The following is a 19,909-nucleotide window of genomic DNA, read 5'->3' as shown; positions in this document are numbered from 1 at the left end:
GTGCCCTTGGACCTCGGTTTCCCCATCAGTTTAACGTGGGCCCAGACCACCTTGACCCTGGAGTTCCCTCTGGTTTCTGAGTCACAGGGCAGGGAAGGCCCGGTTCTGCTGGAAGAGGCCCAGGGGCGTCAGCCTCCCTTGAGTCCCCGAGGCCAGTCCTTCCTGGAGCCTGAGGCCCAGCCACACAGGGGTCACAGAACACAGGTGCGCCAGGCATCAATCCCTCCCAGTGCCCAGGGCTGTAAGCCGGTCCTCCACAACCCAGCCGGTGGCACTGCCTCTGCCTTTGACGTACAGTCCTGCACCACACCGCACGTGCACACGGAAACAGGACACACATACACGCGACAGACTCAGCCACACGTGGGGCCCCACTCACAAATGCAGACACACAGAGGAGCACGTGTCCTCCCCCCACGTCGTGGACACCACCGCACATGTAAGCGCCCAAGACACGCTCACAAAACCTGTCCCCTTAACTCGTTTCCCAACCGAGACGCACACGCACAGGCACACACACACATCACACATACGAGCTCACGCTCGGCAATGCGACACACACAGACTCACACACATGCCTGGATGCAGCAACCGCTCGAGAACCATCACCCTCCATGTACAGAGCCCCCCAAAGACTGACAGACACACGCCACATACACACAGCCCCCAAGCCCAGGAACAGACACACACCCATCTTGCCACTTGGTTAAATTCCACATGGCAGGCAGTGCCCAGCCCAGAAGGGCAGCTCCAGATAAGTAAACCGCTCAGCGCATCAATCTCAGCCCCAACCCGGCCGCCTCCTTGCTACAGGTGAGGTGAAGCAGGCCTTACATATTTTATACATGAATAAACTTGCTAAAAGAATACAATTTACAGGGCCACTGGCTGCAGGCTCCCAACATCCCTCCCGCATCTTTTCACTTCGGAGAGCACACGGCAGTGACGGCAGGTGGTGGCCAGTGGGGCATGCTGTCTGGTACCCTACCCGCCGCCCCTCTGCCTAGGCTGTTATTCCAGGGAAGGGAGCGTTCTGTGATTTTCCATCCACTAAATCCTGCTACTGCTCAGGGACAGGGCCCTGTGCTCTCTTGCCTCTCCGGCTTTTCCCCCCAACCCTTGGATGCCTTTTAAATGCCAATCCATCTTTGGCAACTCTGATTTTCCAAGGTCTGTTTCACACAGGGCTGGGATGTGTTAGAATCGAACTGTTGAGGAATGGGGAAGAGAAGGCCTGGCAGGAGGGACGGATAGGGGCAAGGGCAGCTTGTAGCTCGAGAGGCAGCTGGGCAGAGGGAGGCTGTGCCTGGTGCCAGGCCCACACACCCCCGAGGAGAGGCTAAGGAGCCCAGGGCCGCAGAAACCTGCCCCTAGGAGGCAGAGAGGGAGCAGAAGGTGGGCCACAGGACCAACAAGGGGTCTTTGAGTCCGAGTGTGCTGAGCAAAGGAGGCCCCGGATGAGGCTGAGGTCTGAGACCTCGGTGTGGCCTTGCGGCTGGAGCCTGGGTCCCAGAGAGGGCCACAAGTCTTCAACGTACCTGTTCAGGCTGGGTGGCCCCTGCCCCAAGCTGCCGATCAGAGTGAGTGGCTGTGGGGAAGGGCTCCTGGGGTCGGCAGGTGGGGAGAGGACGAACTAAGTCAGGAAGCAGCCCCCCAGCCCGACTCTTGTCTGAAGCTCTCCCAAGACCTGGTTGCAGTTCCCTCCAGACTCACAGACTCAATAAAAAGGAGCAGGTCCCACAACAGGAGGGGAGAAAAGCAGGATGTCAGACGGACACAGGGGAGGAGTGGCAGCATACTTAAACAGAGACCCCGTGAACGGGGGTGGGGGTGGGTGCGAAGAAAAGTCAAATGCACCTGCCTTTGGAGACTGGGAGTTCGGGTGAACTGCTTTTCTTTTAACTTGCCTTATTTTCCAAAAGTCTACAATAAGCCTGTCCTCCCTCTATAGTGATTTAAAAAAAGGTATTAAACCACCAAGTGCCTTACAAAACCAAATATATTGCATAATTCCACATTTTATATTTATTACATTTATCATGTTGTTTATCACATGCCTAGAGAAAAAATGTTGACAATGGTGTGTCCTGGGGGTTGAATTATAGGAGATTTTTACTTGTCTTACGGTATTTTTAGGTTTTTCTAAAATCAACATGCTTATAACCTGGTGGTTTTATTAACAAAATGCTCAGGCCTGAGAAGTTCTTTTCCGTATCAAGTCCCTCCCGCAGCTGCTGAAGCCCATTCTCACCCTCCCGGTGCGCGTGCCCCGGGCGAGGCTCGGGAAAGGCCAAGGACGACTGCCCCCGCCCATAGCCCCCCTTCCTTCCAAGGCCCAAGGCTGCACCACGTCCGGCGGCCTGCTCAAGCCAGGTGGGCTTGGGAAGAGCTCAGCGAGTGCCCCGGGAGAGAAGGCAGCCCGGGAGTGACTAGCGGGCCACCGAAGGGGCGCCAAACAGGAGCGGCGGCTGGCGGGGGAGGGGCAGAGGTAACCCCAGGCCCGCGCCGCAGAGCAGCGCGGGACTCACGGCCGCAGCTCCCCGGCAACCGGTACCGGACGCGGGAGCAGAACCCAGCCGAAGGCAGACCGCCCGGAAGCCCCGCCCCGCGCCCCGGTTCCCGGAAGCCGCGGGCAATGAGGGGCGGGGGCATGGAAGCCCCGCCCCCAGCCCCGGGTTCCCGGAAGCCGCGGGTTGGCGAGGTGAGGGGCAGGGCCTGGAAGCCCCGCCCCGCGGCGGCGCGGGGCACGCCGGGAGGGGCGCTGCCATGGCGACGCAACGGCCGCCCCGCCCCGCCCTCCCCGTGTCGCGGTCTCGGCCCCAGCGGGGCTCATCCGCTCGGACGCGCGGAGGCTCCGGCGCGGCCGCGGTGGGGGCGCCGCCGGGAGCGAAGGGAGGCCAGAAAGCGCGGGCGTTTGCCCTCCCGAGGTCAGGGAGGAGACGACATGGCCCCGGAGGCGATAATGCAGCTGCCTGCGTGTCTGGCCTGCCCGCTCCTGCCAAGCCCTCCCCGAGGCGGAGCTGCGCGCTCCTGGACAGGCGGGCCAGCCCCGCTAGGATCCAGGGTTTGGCCCCGAGATGGCCCCTCCACCACAGTGCAGACGTTCCGCGCCAGGGCCGGGGGCCCGAGATGCTGGCCTCTGCCCACCCACACGCCAGGCATCTGCTGCTGGACAGTGCAAACTCCTCTGCTCGGCTGCCGTCCAGGCCCCCGCAGTGCCCTCCCAGGAGACCCAGCCAAGCTGGCAGCCCGCCAGGCAGACCCTGACCCCTTCTTGGCCTGCATCCCCATAGGGTGGGGGCTCACACGACAGGCCAGGCCAGTCGGGCCGGATGACTTATCTCCCCAGTCCTGTGTGAGTGGCTCTGCCCGGGTAGGTGGGCAAACAAGCCCAGATCTGTTAAGGAGGGAAGTGGCAGGGCTGGGACTCGGCCAGGCTGACTCCAGACGCCTGTCCACACACAGTGGCACTCCCTGCTCCGTGGCCACCCAGCCTGGGCTGGTCCGGCCACCTATCTGCCCAGAGCACTGGCCCGGCCTGCACTCCCCTCCTCCCCCTCCCCCTCCCACCAGCCGGCTTCCCTTCTGAGCCGCCGATCTACAACCACACAAAGCCCTGTTTGTTTGCTTTCTCTGCTGCTCCCCCTGGATCCGATGTCTTTCTCTGCTACCTGCCGGCCTGGCTTCCTCTCCAAGCTGCCTTCCCAGCCTGCTGAAGGGAAGGAGGCGCCGACCATACAGCAAGCCCTGTCTCGTGGCCACCCCATCGTTCCGAGAATCCACCTCCTTACTGCTGGAGGCTGGGGACCAGCCAGGGCGATCTGACTGAAAATGGCTTTGCAGCCCCCTCACTGCCTCTCAGAATGTAGGGTGTCTTCTGGGTGGAGCAGGAGAGATGCCTGCAGCCAGGGGCTGGGACAGGGGGAGGGGAGCCAGAGCGGTCCAGCCAACCTCCCCTCTCCTTTTGTGAGCAAGGCCTGTTTTGTTTGTCAATCAGGAAGGCTGCCCCTGACTTCCCAGCAACCCAAGGGGGCTGCCAGAGATAAGGAGATGAATGGGACCAGGAAGGCCAAATTCAAGGAGGCAGAGCGACGCCCCGGTTTCACGGTCTTCACCCACCCTCACTCTTTCTGGGGGTCCACAGGCTGCACTGGGAGCCTGGCTTGGTAGGTGCCCCCTCAGTGCCCACCCTAGGCAGGCACCTGAGCAGACCCCTCAGCATGGCAGGCACCCTCTGCAGTGTCTTGGGAAGCCCTATCGGCCTGAGCTGAAACAAGGCTTTCACAGGCAAAGAAAAATAAACACCCGCATTCCACACCACCTTTTCTACCTGCAGAGTGGGGCTGCCCTCTCTCCTGGTTCAAATAAAGAAACCCAACACCGATGCACAGAGATACCACAATCTCGCCTGGTTCCTTCTACCCAGGGCTCTTTTATTGCGCCCTGCCACGCTGGGTGGCCCAGGGCAGGTCCTAACCTCCCCGGGCCTCCCTCTTCCCCTTCCTGTCCCCTTCCATGCAGAGTTTAACCCTTACAGCAACTCCAGGATAAAGGTATGGTTACGCCCGCTTGACAGATGAAAGGAGGCTCCAACTTCCAGACACTAAAACTGCTCCGGTCAGAATTCAAGCCCACTTCCGACTCTAAAATTTCCCACCAGGTCACGGTACTATTTCACAGTCAGAGATTATCTGCTGACTGGATGAGTGACCACCATGAGGAAGTGAGCAAGGAGCAGGCAGGGCCTGGCTTTGGTGCCCAAGAGATGTGGTTTCCAATCGCATTTGGTCGCTGTGTGACCTCATGCAGGTCACTTAACCTCTCTGAGCTTCGGTTTCCTTGATAATCTGTATGAGGCGGTTAATAAGGCTTACAGAGGACCACCCAGCGCCAAGCACAAAAGCAGGCACTCATTAAATGACGGCTTTGCTCCATGATCCCTCCCGGCAGCCAGAGAGCCAGGCATACACTTATTAGAGGAACCATCCCCCATCTGGCCCTGCTGCCGGGCGTGCCCCCTGTCACCATCTCTGGCCCTCTGGAACGCTCAAGCTGAGCTCCCCAGGCTCCTGTCCTGTCCAGGAGACCAGGGCCTCTCTGTTTAATCTGCCAGGGAGGGGGCCCCAGGGGTCAATGTCACCCCAAGGGAACAAAGCCAGCTCCGTCCACGTCCTGCTGGACTCGACAAGAGAGAGCCACTCGGTTAAGTCTGACCTGGCAAAACGTCCGTTTTTAGTGCTATTTTGGGCCATGGTGGGGATTTTCTGTGCTCCTCTCAAAGGTACCCTAAACCGAATTCCTTCCCATCTCCCCATCCCTATCTGTGTTTGAAATGAAAGTATCGTTCTTCCTCTTCTTTTTATCCTGCTTCTCTTTCCCACCTATCAGATGGATGCAAATGAGGGAAGGGGCAGAGCTGGGACCCCTCGGAGGGCAGCATTCCTCCCCCCCACAACCAGTCCCCCAGAGCACAGCAGGCTAGGAGACAAAGTTGCTTCAAACCAGGCAAAGCGGAGAAGTCCTCGGCCTTCCGGTTCTGGAAGCCCTGAGGCCGGGTCATTGTCTGCTGCCGCCCCACACACACACCAGGCGTCTGCCCCTCCCACCACACACCTTTGCCTTTCTGCTTCTCTGCCTTTGCTTGGGCTGCACCCGCGCCCCCAGCCTGGAAGCCCTCCCCCAAGGCCTCCCCTGCGAGGAGCGGAGCGCCCTCTTAGCTGCAACACGACCACATTTGAATCCACATCTATGAATCATGTCTTTCAGGTCCACTCCCCTACCCGACTGTGGGCTTCAAAAGGGGAGGGGCGGCCGTCATGTAGTCACCCATTTCTCCAGGGCAAGGCTGCTCAAACCCCATCAGCACTGTTGACATTTGGGGCCCGGTAATTTGTTGGGGGGGGTCCCCGGCCTCGACCCACTAGATGCCAGCATCCCCCACCCAGTGAAGACAACCAAAAATGCCTTCAGACAGTGCCTAACGTCCCCTGAGGGACAAAATTACCCACAACTGAGAACCACTGCTCTGAGGCCTGGCACCCCGCCCCCCAAAACGAGTGAATGCACGACTCTCCCTTCTGCCCCCAACAGAACAGGTGATTTTTATTTTTTTTATTTTTACCTCTTTTTCTCTTACCATAATCATGTACAAATTTCATCTTCCCTATCAGACCAGAAGCTTCCAGAATACAGGCCCATTGGACCTCAGCTGTATATCAGAGCTGATCACCAGTTACCATTTTGCTGCAGGAATAACTCTCAAAGCATCAGAGAGCACCCGACTAAAACCCAGTTCTGCTCCCCCTTCCACACCCTGCCCTGGGCTCCTGTGTGACTTTGCGTCAGCAGCTAAGCTTGTCTGGGCCTCAACGTCTCTGCATCACTGTAACAATTCTTTGTCCTATTAGCTAGTGGGAGGGTGACAACGTCACACCTCCAAGGAGCTGTAGTGCCCAAGAAGAAATCTTTCAGATGGTTTTTAATTTACATTTTCTGAGAATTATTATTACTAATAGGCAACATCATTAAGCACTTTGCTATGTGCCAAGTACAGCTGAGCGCTTCACAGGCATCATCTCATTCAATCCTCTTAAAAGGGAAACGATGACGTCGGTACTATTGTTTCTGCTGTCTATAAAGGAGGAAAGAGAGGCCCAGGGAGCTGGGGGAACCTGCCTGAGGACATCCAGAGGTGGTCTGCTGGCCTCTGGCAACTGAGGATGCCAATCAGAAAACCTGCTCAGCTTCAACCCTTGATATTGAAATTACTTTTCGAAGTCTGAAGCCCGCCCGGTGCAGGCAGAGTTAGACCTTCCCAGGTGGACAGGCCTCACCCACTGGGGTCCTGCTGCAGATACCTGGCCCCAGGGCCGCACGGAAGGTCTGACTGCAGAGGTACCTGGTGCAGTGGCCTGCCTGGGCCGGGGCTCGAGGGCGGGGCTCGGAGGGCTGCCACCCCCTTCCCAGGTGTCACCCGTCTCCGGAAGGCCCTGGCTGGACCGTCTTCCCTCAGTGCTGAGCGGGCGCTGAGATTCTTCAGGGCAGGAATAAAAAACAACCATCCTCGAGCACCTTCTGTGTATTTCTAGGTATTAAAACGGGCCCTGTCTTAAGAATTTTATCTGCATCAACTCACTAGTTCTCCCAACAGCCCTGAGGCAAGCTCTGCCATTTCCCCCATTTTACAGATGAGTAAAGCAAAGAAGTAACTTGTCCGAGTTTGCAAGCGGCAGAGCCGGAATGCGAACCCAGGCAGCTGAACTCTGAAAGGTGTTCACGGCCAAAAAGTCTGTGTTTACGGCTGTGTTCCCAGCACCCTGGTGTGCGGGAGATACTCAGTATGTGATTTATGAATGAATGCACAAAGAAATGAATGAGTTTGTGGTCACACTGCACCTATAGCATCGGGGCAAAGCCTCTTTGCAAACAGAAACTGGCCGGAAAACGGTAATTCTCACCTGCCCCACCGGGTGACAGAGACACGCAATCCATCCACCTCAGCCTGGCTGGGGAAGGAACAGGCACCGAACTCCTGGTTTTGGCCAACGTCACCGCAGGGAAGGCTAGGGGAGGAGTGACAACAGCGACCTCTTCCCCCAAAGTCCTTCAGCAGGAAGAGTACTGGTCCCTGCCGAGCCCACGGGCCAGCAGCCAGTGACTCGGGGCCTGTGACTGTGCCCGTTTCAAAGGTGGGGAGACGGAGCCCCTGAAAGGACGGTGGCACCTGGATGTGAACCCGGGCTGGCCTGTGTTTCTGACCCCATGCTTTCCAGATCACAGAGCACACTGAATGCAGCAGTTACCGCCCCCTCTCGGACAGGAGGGGAAATGTGCTGGGGTGGTGGGGGGGGGGACGGGGGAAGGGGGGACGGAGAGGGCGTGACTTTCCTGAAGCAGCAGCTGGAACTCAAACCCTGCCCCGATTCCAAACCCAGGGCCGCTCCCCTGCTCAGCCGTGCTGCCCAGACTGGACTGAGGCATGTCTCCAGGGAGGGGACGGGAGGAGAGGGGGGCCAAATGCGGCGTAGTCTGCACCAGCTCCCTTGGGACCCCCAGCCTGGGGCCCGTCCTCACCCTGAGGGGCCCCAGCCCCCCCACTGGGCCCCTACACCTCCCGACAGCTCCCCTCCGGGCTTGCGGGACCCCCTCCTCCTGAGGCCGATCACCATGCAGAAACTGGACGCCTGCTGTCCACTGGCCCTGAGCATCTCATCTCCGGGGCCGGCGAGCCCAGGGCCAAGGGGAAGAAACGTGGTGGGGAGGGGGTGTCTGCTGGGTGAGCGACGATCGGGTGGTCACAGCAGAGCCCTGGTGCTCCTGGCCTGTCCTTCTGTCCTTCCTGACTAGGCGTCCTTCCCATGTCGCCCTCTCCTCCTTCCCACCAGCCCCACCGGTGTCCCACCACCACACACGCTATCCACACAGATTCGAGAACCAGTAGAGCAAAAGCTCTCCTCTGGCAGCCGAGCCCCATCTGCACCTCCAGCTGCTGGCACCCACCCTGGTGTCACATTCCAGTCTCGGATCCCGGTGACCCACCCAGGCACGGGGCACGGCTCTGCCTCAATCCCGGGAAACAGGACGAGCCAGTTTCTCCTCAGCCCCCCAGAAGGAGCAGGGGCCCCTCTCTGGCCTTGCCGGTCTCCTCTGAGGGTGATGAATAGAATCCCCTGACTGGCTCCCCAAGAATCCCCAAGATCCCACAGGGGCCCCCAAAACAATGCTGGGCTCCCCCACCCCACCTCGCCCGGCCCTTCCTGCCGGGAAGACTTCTGAGCGCCCCGCGCCCCCCGGCCTCACCCTTGGAGCTGGGGCCGCACCGACGAGGCAGCCGAGCTCTGGGCCTGGGTGCCCCGGCCTCCTGGGGAGGACAGACACCGACAGAATTACCGATAATTCTGTGATAAACGCCATGCCTCAGCCATAGACAAAGGGAGATGACTCAGTTCTGCCGTGGAGGTCGGAGAAGGAGGGGACAGGACGTCTGTTTGGGTCTCGGGACGCAGGGAGGAAGGTGAAGGGCAGCCCAGGTGGAAGGAACAGCCTGGGCCAACGTACAGAGGCAGTAACGCCAAGGTTGCATCCTGGGAGGGGGCTCGGCTGTGGCAGGAGGGGACGGGGCCTGAGTGGGACCAGAGCAGGCGAGGACCAGAAAGGCCTGCACGGCGCGGGAGGGACTCCGGAGCAGACCTTGATTCAGAGCGCAGCCGGAGCCCCGGGGAGTCACTGCCGTGGTTGAGAAAGGTCACTCTGCAGTGTGGCCCACGCTGGGAGGGGGCAGGATGGAGGCAGGGAGGCCGGTGAGGAGGCCGCGGCAACAGCTAGCCTCTCCCACCACGTTCTTTCTGAGCCAAGTCCTACCTCCTGGCCATAGGACACCGGCCATGTCCGCTGCAGCTGCCGAAGAATCGCTGGTGTGTTCCCTTTGCCAGGAACGCCCCCTCATCACCTACCTGTGCTCCAAGCACCTGCTCCAAGCCCCCTCTGCCATGGAGCCGCACCTCCACAAAGCCCCAACCCTGGTCAAGTTGGGACATACTCATCCTTGGACCCTAAAGCTCAGGCTACCTGCCCACCATCCTGGAACTGGCTTCCGTGGTCCCCCCTGCCCCTCCCCGCGTGCCCAAGTCCCGCCAAAGACACCGATCCACTCCTTCCCACGTTGTCCCCAGAACACCTGTCAGTGCTTCCACGCGAGGCCCTGCTTCCTGCCAAGACCTGGCGCGAGCTCCCACTCGTCCCCTTGGGTACCATCTGGTTCTCACCCCTGGGCTGTGACCTCGGAGGCAGGTGCATTAAGCACAGAACTTCGAAACCGTGGGCCCTTGGAAAATACCTGGTGGGCCAGTGAGCCCCGGTGCCTCTCCCGAAGGAACGCTGCCCGGCGTGCAGGGCTCCGCCTGGGCCTGCCTGCGGAGCCACACGTCGCTGGCGGGACATCCATGCCCAGCCACAGGCGCTATTAAAGCCACGAGGTGCAAATGTGGACGGCCATGGGAAGACGGTGGTGATCATAATGGTGACAGTGGCAGCTAACATTCATTGGGACAAGTACTGTTCTCAGCTTCACAGGTTGACGTGGACTCACTCACCTGTCAAACCTTCACCACAGTCCTCTGAGGCTGGTACTGTTATTACCCCCGTTGCACAGATGGGGACACAGAGGCACAGAGAGGTGAACAACTCATTCAGGACGTGGTGGAGCCAGGAGTCACCCAAAGCCTTGCCCTGGAGCACCCCACCTGTGACCCCACCAAGACAACAGGAAGGAAAGGGGAGCTGACCACTAAGAGCCTGAGGGGCGGTCTCGTTCGGGGTAAGAGAAAACTCTGTATTTGTGTACGTGATACACGTATGCATAAGACAAGAGCGAACCATATTCAAGGTGTTAACTGGGGTTACCTGGGGGGCACTTGTACTCTGTGTACTTCCGGGTTATTTGCCTTGTTCACAATGAGAACAAACCCATGTCTTACCTGAGTAATTCAAAAAGAAGAAATTGAGAGAAACTGTCAGGGCCTCAGTTAATGTTTGTTGAATGAATAGAAGGCAGACTCATTTCCTAGGCCTGTTTTTTCAAACTCTGGGTAGGACCCATTAGTGGATCGTGAAATCAATTTAGTGGGTCACAGAAAGCAATTTAAAAAAACAACAAAAACCAAATAGACTAGAACAGAAAGTATCAGACCAGGGTACATAACAGAGTAAAGAGCTATGTCACTAAACTTTTTTTCCAGTTACACACAGTGGGCGTGAATGGAATTGTGACCTAAAATGCATTTCTTACTATAGGTCACAGCGGAGAGTTTGGAAGCCACAGTCCAGACTAAAGAGTCTAAGGAGGGATAAGCAGGGTCCCTGCCTGCAGGGGCCTCCTGGTCAACGGGGAGAGAAAGACCGTTACGGGGCAGGTGACCCCCCCCCTCTGTTTAGGAAGCTACTGAAGCTTCTGGCTGTTGGGAAAGGTCACACTCAGCCCACTCCATACGCGGCTTCTGGGGCCGGGATCACCCCTGGACACATTCTCCTTCCCAAGCCCCTTGCCTGTGCGAGCCTTTGCCACAGTTTTGGGGCTGAGCCTCCCCCAAACCAGAATGTCTGTGTCCACTCCTCTGTGTTACCCAGAAGGCCACTTTTCCTAAGGACTCCCTTCTGGACACTCCTGAGGCCCTCACTGTCAAGGGGGAGGGGTGGGAAACTAGAAGATTCCTTTCCAGCTTCCAGATCCTGAGGCCACGTCCCAGGGAAGCCTCTGGAAATGCAGCTGTGTGGTCAGTCGGGAGGGGCCTCCACTGAGTCTGCAGCGAGGGCTGCCCCCACCCAGGGTGCGCCTGACCCCAGGGCAGAGCCAGGTCTGAATGGAGGATGCGGTGTGGGGAGAGAGGCAGAGCCCCCAGCCTGGGGCTCCCACGGCGCTGGCGCCTCCACATCAGAACTCGCCTAACCCACCCCGCCTCCCCTCCCCGGGCAGCAGACAACTAAAAAAAGATAAAATAAAAAGAAGTAATTCCCCTGCTCTGACGTCAGCGCGAGGTCTTAACAGCCCAACAGCGGCATGAAACTGGATTGCAACCAGATGTAATGCCCTTGAATCCTCAACACGCCGCTGCGTTGGAAGACAAATGGGGGGGGCACTCTGGGTGGAGGGAACCGTGAGGGTCCCGCATGGGTCCCGGATCGGAGCCTGCGGAAACCCTGGGAAGCCCGGGGCCCGGGTCGCCATTCAGGCGCGCTGCCTCCCCTCCCCCAGCCCCCCAGTAGCGCATTGTTACTCTCGACAGCCGTCTCCATTCAGGCCCGGAGCCCCAGCGCCGCGCCCGTCGGGGGCTCCCCGAACCAGGGCACGGCTCGGGCCGCACTCCGGCCCCTGGCGTGGATTTGAGGCCGACCCAGAACCCAAGAAGGGAAACAGCTCGCTGGGAAAACGGGCGCCCCAGGAAGCTGGGGCCGCCGCGGCCTCGGGCCTGTCTGGTGTTTCGCTTCCCCTCCGCCCCTCTTCGGCCGCCCCCGGCGACCAAGGCTCCAAATGTCAACCCCGCGTCCTGCAACACCCCCCCCACCCGCCGCGCTCGGCGACACTGCCTTGCGCCCGGTCCCCGCGTCCTCCTCCCGGGTCCCCTGCCTCCCAGGCGCGGAGCCGCGGGGCCAGGGACACGGCCGGTGCGCAGCCGTCCGTCCGGGAACACGGGACTCGCGTGGCCGGAGCCCCCACTGTGACGTCACCCCGAAAGGCCCGCGCGCCCCGGGCCTGCCCGCGTCGGAGCTACCCGGCCTCCGGGGCCGCTTCCTGCCGGGTCGCGCGGCCTGCGCACAGGCCCGGGCGCCGCCGCCCGCGAGGGGGCACCGCCGCGGGCTCCGCTGAGAGCCCCGCGCGCCACCCCTCCCCACCACGGCCCTAGCCGTCCCTCGAGGCCCTGGCTCCCACGCCGTGGCCCCACCAGGCCCCGAGTCCCCCCGGAGAAGTCGGCTCCCCACCCCCCACCCGGACGCACTCACAAAGCTCGCCTCCGGCCCCGGCGCCGCGCGAACGCCCCGGTCCCCACCCGCACTCGGCTGACCCCCGGCGCCACCGCGCGCACAACCCCCGCACCCGCGACCCTCGTTCCTCGAGCCCGCACCCCGCAGCTCCCCGGACGGCCATCCGGTGACCTCGCGCCCCCCGCACACAAAGCACTTCCCCGCGGCCCCCCGCGCCCCCGCCCCGCCGCTTGGTGCTCACCTCAGCGCGCGCTCACTCGGGGGCCCGGGTTCTGGCGCTGCGACTTCGCTGCCCGGAGACTCGGGCGGCCATGGGGGTCGGGGCGCGGCGGCCCGGCCGGCCAGCAGCCAGGCAGGAAAGAGGGTGGGCCTCGGCGCCCCCTCCTCGAGCCGGCGCTCGGGCTGCGGGCTGGGCGGCCTGCTCGGCGCGCTCTCGCTCCGGCCGCGCCTCGCTCCGCACCTCGCCTTCCGAGCGCAGCCGCGGGCAGGGGCGGCGCCCGGGGCGCGGGGACCGGGCCCTGGCTGCGCACCGCCGGGCCTGCTGGCGTCGCAGGGCCGCGGGGAAATGCGGTCCCCTCCGCGCAGGAAGAGCCGGCGGCGGGCGGCGCGCGGGGGGAGAAGGCGGCGAGAGCGCGAGGAGAAAAGTTCCCGGCCGCCTGGCTGCGCTCGCTCGCCGCCCGGGAGCCAGGTGGGCCGCGCGCCCCGACAGCACCCCCTGGCGGCCAGCGCCCGCCGCGGGCCTGGGGGGAGGGGGCTTGGCGGGGGGACCCGGGGGGCCCTCAAGCACTCGCGGGCCGGGGTCGGGGCCGGAACCTCGGGCGGAGGACGTGGACCGGCACCGGTCTTCAAATGCTCCCAGGCTCTGGCCGGGTCCCTGGGCCAGGCTCCCGCCCTCACCCACCACAGCCCTCCCGTGACCTCCCCTTCACAGTCTGGGAAACGTTCCGACCTCTAAGCTCAGTAGGCCGCCGAGCATGGATTTCTTCACTTACTGGCACCTCGCTGGACGCAAAATCAGCAGAGACAAGTGGTCCTGTCGTCATGGGGCTGGCACCCTGGTGGGCAGAGACAGACAGCAAACAAATGCTTCCACACGTGAGGAAGATCGTTCCAGGGACAAATGAGCGCTAGTCGTTAGTGAAGTGAAGAACAGGGGCTACTTAGCTGGGTGTGAGCACGGAACTGACCGTTCCTGGCAGGGGGAGGAGCAAGTGCAAAGGCCCCGAGGCAGGAGAGAGCAGGGGGACAGGCAGAGCCGTAGGGAGGACCCGGGTCTTCAGCACTACCAGGGCCTGGTGGGGACCTTGGATGCAATTCTAGTGCCATCGGCAGAGCTTGGGCAGAGGAATGCTGAATGAATGGGTGAGTGAACCTATTATGAGCTTACAGACTGCCTGACTTCCTGCCCCAAAGCCTCCGCTCGCCACAGCCGAGGCAGAAGGCCTCCTGCTCCCACCCAGCCTCTGGGGTCTGTTGGTCCCACGAGCAGGGGAGGGCTGTCAAGGAGCCAGGGTCCCGGGAACGTCAGCCTCCTCACCTGTAGGTAAGGCCAGGTGGTGGGTACGGTGCTCTTACTCTGTGACAGAGGACTGTTCCCCTGTTTACACGTCCTCTCATCCGATCCTGACACCCACGGCCCCCTCGCCCCCCAGGAGGCAAACCCACCGCTTTTGTCCACAAGGAAACTGAGGCACAGAGCAGTGAAGTCATCTGTCCAGGGTCTCAAGCTAAGGTGACAAGCGAGACCCAAGACCTGCACCCAACTCAGCCACCACCCCCGAGGGCGAGCTCGAGAGCCGGACAGCAGCGGGATAAGAGGGTGCGCAGCGTGGCTTTAAGCACAGGTTCTGGGGGAGACAGACCTCGTCTCTAAGTCTGGCTTCTCTGGGCCCAGCTGGGAGGCTTTGGAAAAACCAGTTGACATGCTGAGTCGCGGTTTCCTCATCTGTAAAATGGGGGTAAGAGTAGCACCTGCTTCCCGGGTTCCTGAGGACTAAAGGAGGTGGGAGTGTGGAGCGTCGAGCTCGGAGCCTGGAGGCCGTGAACACTGTTAGTGCTTTAGGTCACGAGGTAGAGGAGGGGCAACGGGGCTTCCATACATCCAGGGGCTTCTACCCCCTGCCGTGTCCAGCCTCCTGCCCTCCCTGCCCTCCCCTGCTCTGGGAAGAACCCAGGGAAGGCCTGGCACCAGGGACCTCGGTGGGCGGTGAGAAGAGGGGGTGTCCCGGGGGAGGAGGAGATGGCGTGGTCTAGGCACTAACCACTGCCTTTCTGAGGGCCCGTTGTGCACCAGATGCTTTCCGTGGGTGTGAGTTTCCTAGGGCTGCTGCGACAAATGACCACACATTGAGTGGCTTAAAACAACCCAACTTTATTCTCTGCAGTTCTGCAGGGCAGATGTCCGAAATCAGCATCAACAGGAGAGTCCGTTCCCTGCCTTTTCTAGCTTCTGGAGGCCACGTGCATGTCATGGCTCGTGCCCCCTTGGTGACCTCCAGGAACCAGAAAAGGCAGGAAATAATCGCTTCTGTTGTCACAGCTCCTGCCTCCTCCCTTGACCTTCTTGCCTCCTCTTATAAGACCCTTGCGATTCCATTCGGGCCGCCTGGATAACCCAGGAGACTGTCCCATCTCAAGACCCTAATTTAAGCACACCTACAAGGACCCTCCACCCCCTGTTTTTTTTTACCACATAAGGGAACACTCACAGGATCTGGGGATCAGGACCCAGCTACCTCTGTGAGCTGTTATTCAGCCTCACACCCCATGCATCCTCTCAGTGCTCCCTCATCACAACTCATCTTACAGATGAGAGAATTGGGGCTCAGATAGGTCAGTCCCTCTTCCAAGGTCACACAGCAGGTGAGCTTTTTCACCTCTCCCATGCATATTCACTGAGTGCCCACCGTGGGTCAGACACTGGGTTAGGCTCTGGGTTGCCATGTAAGAGCTACCTGTGAAAAACGTGCTGTGGAGCCCAGGCACAAAGTGTCGTGACCTGGTCCTGTTGAGGAATTCAGGGAAGGCTTCCTGGAGGAGGTGACCTGTGAGCTGAGATCTGGAGGGTGATCCTTAGGCCTCTTCAGAAGGCTGGGTAGCCCAATTTAGGGAGGGGAGGCTTCTGAGCAGGAGAGTGCTCAGTCTGCTGTGGGCACCATCAGGGGTTGGTCAGCAGAGCCAGGCCCCGGGAGACTTCTGCTGAGAAGCTACTTGTCACCTCTCATGGGATGCGGTGGGAGGTAAGGTGGGAGTGGGCCCACTGCCCAACACAGACACCCAGTAAAGACAGTGCTGCTACAAAAATGTCGAACTTGCAGCCTCGAGGTGGGATCCAGGCTGTGGGCTTGTTTTGACTGGAGAGAAGAGTGTCTAAAGATTTTGGAGTTGAAATACCTTTAAGGAATATAAATTCCTGCGGCCCTACCACTACCCACACCCACATTTAAATCACTGACTGCCCCCAAAGGCACTGGGTTTGAGATATCCTCCCCGCTCCCCAGGGGTCTTAAGACTCAGTTTTGCATCTGTGCCTTGGCCTGGAACTCCCCCTCGGTTTTCTCCTAGGCCAAAAGGAGACAATGACTCCCGGCCGAGGGAGAGAGGTCCCCGGGGCTGGAAGACAGGGAAGGGGGATCCACCTCCGGACAGACTCCCGTACCCTGAGGGACTGGCTTACTGGTGGCTCGCCTCCGTGGGGACATCCCCAGTTCAGGAGCCCCCCCACCCCTCTGTCACACGGAAGACCAAGCACAGGGAGGGGAGGCACCTGGAGTGGGGCGTGCGGAGTGGGCTGCAGGTGCGTCTGAGGGCCCAGCTTGAGCTCTGCGCAGCCAGCCTGCCTACCTGAGGAAGCTACATTAGGGAGGGCTAAAGTCCGACCTTGTCTCAGCCGTTGTGGATCTCTGCGACAGAGAACCTTTGTCCCAGCTCACACACCTGTCTCTTGGTGGTTATCACACCTTGACTTCCTGGGGGAACATTCCTTCCCACTATCTGCCTATGTGGTTCAGCCGGGGCTGACGCTACCTCCGGTACACAGAGATGTTCCTAGGATTCAGGTTTAACCAATCAAAGTGCCCCATTTCCCTGGCTGCAGTGGCTGGTTCAGGGATGGCCACATGACCCAAGGCCACTGGCAGTTTTGCAGGAAGCATTGAGCTTTGCTGGAACCTCCAGGGGGTGTTAAGCTGGTTGGTTGTGGGCCTGAGAATAAAGCCAGTATGTAGGAGAGCAGTGTCAAAACACACGTAGAGACACCAGCTGGGCACCTGGATCCAGCTACACCTGAAGCTCATTACACGCAAGCCAGTAAGTTTACCTGTTTACCTAAACCAGCCTAAGTTTGTTTTCTGTCGCTTGTCTCAAAGAGAACTAAGGCTGCTTTACCTGGAGAAGAAAAATGAGGGTGAGGAGGGGAGGGGACTGACTTCTTCAAAGATCTGAAGGGCTGCCCTGGCCCTGTGTACTCACATGCAGGTTGTGGGTTTCCAGCGAGTGCATTTTCACTCTTTATGAGGCAGAACTTTCCCACAATAAGAACTGTTCAGAGGAGACCATGCACTGCCTCAGGACAGAGGAAGTTCCCTCCTTGGGGCTGTGCAAACAGGCAGGATGTGGTGGAGGGGACTCAGGCTGGCTGCAAGGACAGCAGTCCTGTCATCAGATGGATATGAGCTGGGACCTCAGACCAGCTTTAGTGGACAGCTGGGGATCATCAATGACTCCCAATGTTTAATTGTAAAATATTTAAGATAGTCAAGAAGGTACAAGAAATATTCAGTGATCACCCCTGCATCCACCAGTGTCAGCTCGAGAAATAAAACCTCATCGATACAGCTGAGCTCCTGGTCATAGACCCCCCCGCTCCAGCTTTAAGCTGTTACTACGTGTGCACCGTCCTAAGGGTTGTGCAGGTCACAGGTCTTTCTTTAACAGAGGTTTGAATTGCCATACTTTCAGGCTGTACAGACTTTTTTTCTTATTACCAGTGGTGAAAATAAAAGCACTTAGGTACTAATAAAACATGAATATTTTTCTTCCGTCCTCCCTCCCTCCCTCCCTTCCTTCTTTCTTTACTTCTTTCTTGTAATAAAAACCTATTACAGAAGCAGTCCCCAAACCATTTCTTACCGAGTTTATATGAAAGCTATTCCGCCCCTGCCCTCCCAGCCCCTACGCCCCGCCCCCTCGCCCCCCTGCTCTGTGTCTGGGCTCGGTCTCCCCTCTGCACACTGTGGCCAATCACAATTTCAGGGCTGTGAGGATTGAGGCTGAGATGAGGCACATCCAGCACTTGGCACGTCCCCTGGCGTGCAGGTGGTGAGAGCCAGGTGCTGGCGCTAGTTAGGACGATGGCTGTCCGGGCGAAGTGCTCCAAGCTCTCCGGCCCCTCCCCTGCTCACCCGCCTGGTCCAGGCTGTCCTGAAATCCTGTCAGTTCTACACTCTGCTCCCTGCTTGGTCGCGGCCTCTGTAACTTGTCTCCTCGCCCTGTTTCAACACCCCCATCCACCCTCTTCACGGTGGCCCTGTTCTGTTCCGCTGTGTCCCTCCCCAGCCTGCACTCCCCACACACACCCCAGGGCTGGCCTGGCCCCTGCACATCCTTCTGGCTCTGCCCTGCAGGATGCCTTACAGGTCCCTCAGTTGCTTCAGCTCCTACCTTCTGAGCATCCCCACGTGCCACTACCTCTGCCTGAGACACCCTTCCCTCTCTGCCCTGTGTGGTTGCTCCCTCCACACCTTTCCAGGCTCAAATGAAGAGTGGGCTCCTCGGACTTCCCTGGTGGTGCAGTGGTTAAGAATCCGCCTGCCGATACAGGGGACACAGGGATCGAGCCCTGGTCCGGGAAGACCCCACATGCTGCGGAGCAACTAAGCCCGTGCGCCACAGCTACTGAGCCTGCACTCTAGAGCCCGTGAGCCGCAACTACCGAAGCCCGCACGCCTAGAGCCCGTGCTCCGCAACAAGAGAAGCCACCGCCATGAGAAGCCCACGGACTGCAGCGAAGAGCAGCTCCCGCTCAACGCAACTAGAGAAAGCCCACACGCAGCAACAAAGACCCAACGGGGCCATAAATAAATAAATAAATAATTTTCAATCTTAAAAAAAAAAAGAGTGGGCTCCTCCAAGAAGCCCTCTCAGACCTCCCCCGGTCACCTGAGGCCCTCCTGTCACATTCCCAGTGATCACCATTCTTTGTAAGTCTCTCTGGCTCCAGGTCATGAGTTAGTTCCTTGAGGGCAGGAGTGCTGTCCTCTTTAGGGCAGACCAGCTTTTTGCACAGTCATTTTAAAAACAATACTTCTCAGTTTTCTAAGCTCTTTGCACTGTCCACTCAGGTCAGCCTCCCAAGAGCCCAGGGAGGGGGCACTGCATCAGCCCATTTTACAGATGCGGAGGCACCAAGAGGGCATCTCCCGGGGCTGCCGTGACCACTGCCGCTGACCTACTGCTTTAAGACCGCAGTCCTGGAGGTCAGGAGTCCAGCTCAGCATCCCTGCAGCTCCAGGCGACGGTGGTGTCTCGCCCTTTTCAGATTCCAGGGGCCGCCTGCGCCCTTCGGCTCGTGGCCGCTGCCTTGCCTCTCTGCTTGCATCGTCACCTCTCCTCACCTGTGTCGGTTTCTCCCCCGCTTCTCTCCTGAAAGGACACTTGTGATGACATGTAAAGCCCACCCGCATAAGGTGGGATCATCCCCACATCTCAGGATCTTTAATCACACCTGCAGAGTCCCGTCTGACATCTGAGGTCACACTCCAGGTTCTGGGGATTGGGGTGTGGATATCTCTGGGGCCATTATCCAGCGGCCACAGAAGTGTCCCCAAGCGGCAGAGCTGAGACACCCCCGCTGGTCTGGCTCCAGTCTCTGTGCCATACGTGGTGCCTCCCATCCCGGAGGTGTGTGGCCTAGCGGACCGCGTGGGGCAGGGCACTCGAGGCAGAAGGAGGAACGCGACCCCAGCCTGCAGGCAGGGAGAAAATCCACACAGCTCTGTGGGTGGAGGGAGAGTACAGGTTACGTGGGCCCCGTGAGGCATCACTGTCCAAGGCGGGCCACATGGAGGCCATGGCCAGGGAGCCTCCGTGGAGGGTGGGGCACCGCTATCCCTCCCACCTCCTCCCACCCCCACAGCAGGGCTTGGACGATGGTCGTTCCAGAGAATGCACCGTTTAGGACGTGCCAGGCAGAGGGCCAGACGGTTTTTCCTGTCTCATTTAGACTTGACAACCGTAATCTCTCGTGTACCCATTCTGCAGATGTGCAGATCGAGGCTTATCTACCGTGGCTGGCGTTTCTTGATCACAGCCAAGCCCTGTGCTCCCTGCCTTTACAGGTCCAGTCTCCCAGGGTGCCCATAGTGCCCTATAGGGAGGAACTGTTCCCCGTCTGATTGTACAGAGGGGAAACTGAGCTGAATGATCAGAGGAT

At 59.7% G+C, this 19,909-nt stretch overlaps 1 protein-coding gene across 5 annotated transcripts in view; it reads right to left on the bottom strand.

Moving 5' to 3' along the window:
• Positions 1 to 13,675, bottom strand: part of RAI1 (retinoic acid induced 1) — a 105,844-nt gene extending 92,169 nt beyond the window's left edge. For 3 of the 5 annotated variants that reach the window (XM_067717496.1, XM_067717494.1, XM_067717502.1), the window contains exon 1: positions 12,719 to 13,131. The gene's annotated coding sequence lies outside the window, so the exon portion shown is untranslated. Of the gene's footprint in view, positions 1 to 12,718; positions 13,132 to 13,469 lie in introns of those variants that run through there. The other 2 variants (XM_067717497.1, XM_067717503.1) reach the window with 2 other exon arrangements.
• Between the last annotated feature and the right edge of the window lie 6,234 nt (positions 13,676 to 19,909).

Source organism: Pseudorca crassidens, chromosome 19, assembly GCF_039906515.1.
Source record: "Pseudorca crassidens isolate mPseCra1 chromosome 19, mPseCra1.hap1, whole genome shotgun sequence".
NCBI lineage: Eukaryota > Metazoa > Chordata > Mammalia > Artiodactyla > Delphinidae > Pseudorca > Pseudorca crassidens.
The sequence above is the reverse complement of the archived record's forward strand: the minus strand, read 5'-3'. Positions and strand labels throughout refer to the sequence as shown.